The sequence below is a fragment of the Colobus angolensis genome, unplaced genomic scaffold (genome assembly GCF_000951035.1).
Source record: "Colobus angolensis palliatus isolate OR3802 unplaced genomic scaffold, Cang.pa_1.0 Scaffold6, whole genome shotgun sequence".
Lineage (NCBI taxonomy): Eukaryota > Metazoa > Chordata > Mammalia > Primates > Cercopithecidae > Colobus > Colobus angolensis.
Window position 1 is genome coordinate 22,618,434 of NW_012119598.1, and position 1,735 is coordinate 22,620,168.

Consider the following 1,735-nt stretch of genomic DNA (forward strand, 5'->3'; position numbering starts at 1 on the left):
AGGCGTAAGCCACCACACCTAGCCAGGCTAATTTTTTAATTATGTGTAGAGATGAGTCTCACTATATTGCTGAGGCTGGTCTCAAACTCCTGGGCTCAAGTGATTCTTCCACCTCAACCTCCCAAAGTGCTAGGATTATAGGCATAAGCCACTGTGCCTGGCCAACATTCTTGTATGTGCCTTTTGGTGGATCTATACACTTATTTCTTTTCAGTATATATCTAGGAGTAAGGTTGCTGGACATATTAGCTTAGTAAGTAGCCACAGATTTCCATAGCAGTTGTATAAATGTACATGACCACCAAATTTGTGAGAATTTCAAATATTCCCCATCTGTGCCAACACTTGATTTTGTTACTCTTTCAATTTTAGCTATTCTTGTGGATCCACAAGTGGCATATTGATGTGGTTTTATTTTGTATTTCCCTAATACATACATTTTCATATGGTTAATGGCAATTTGTATAGCCTCTTTTTTGAGGTGCCTGTTCAAGTCTTTGCCTCATTTTTTTTAACAGGAAAAAAATAAATACTTCATCAGATATATGTATTATGAATATCTTCTTCCAGTAGTTGGTTTATTTAATGCTTAGTATTCTTTTTCTGTTTTGAGACAGAGTCTCAGTCTGTTGCTCAGGCTAGAGTGCAGTGGCACAATCTTTGCTCACTGCAACCTGTGCCTCCCGGGTTCAAGCGATTCTTGTGTCTCGGCCTTCCAGGTAGCTGGGATTACAGGCATGCACCACCACACCTGACTAATTTTTCTATTTTTTTTAGTAGAGATGCAGTTTTGCCATGTTGGCCAGGGTGGTCTTAAACTCCCGACCTCTCGTGATCCACCCACCTTGGCCTCCCAAAGTGCTCAGATTACAGGTGCAAGCTACTGCCCTTGGCCAATGCTTAGTATTTTTGTGTGCCCTATGTAAGAAATCTTTACCTACTTCAAGATTCATAAAGATATTCTCTTACGTTTTCTCTGCACATTTAGGTTTGTTACATACGATATACGTTATTTTCTATATATGGCTTGAAACAGAGGTCAAGTTTCATTTTGTTTCTCCATGTGAACGTGAACATACAATTGCCCCTGCACCATTTACTAGTGGAAAAAATAAACCCACTCTCCTTTGCCACAAAATTGCAGTGGTGTCTTGGTTATAAATCAAGTAACTCTCTAAGTGTGAGTCTATTTCTGACTCTCTTTTCTGTTCACTTGGTCTATAATTTGTCTAACCTTATATCAATACCACTCTGTGTTAATTACTATAGCTCTTGAACTCTGGCAGTATATAAATTCTCCATCATTGTTTTTCCTCTTCAGGATTCTTTTGACTATTTTAGGTCCTCTGCATTTCTATTTAATTTTATCATCAGCTTGGTTATTTCTACAAAACAAAACAAAAAACCTAGAATTTTGTTTGGGACTGCATTGAATCTATACATGAGTCTCAGAGGCATACACATGTTTACAAAATTGAGTTTCCCAACCTAAAAACACAGTATACCTCCTAATTCAGGTGTTTTGTTTTGTTTTGTTTTTTGAGACGGAGTCTCTCACTCTGTCACCCAGGCTGGAGTGCAGTGGCGTGATCTCAGCTCATTGCAACCTCTGCCTCCTGGATTCAAGCAATTCTCCTGCCTCAGTTTCCTGAGTAGCTGGGATTACAGGTGCCCACCACCACACCCGGCTAATTTTTGTATTTTTAGTAGAGATGGGGTTTTGCCATGTTTGCCA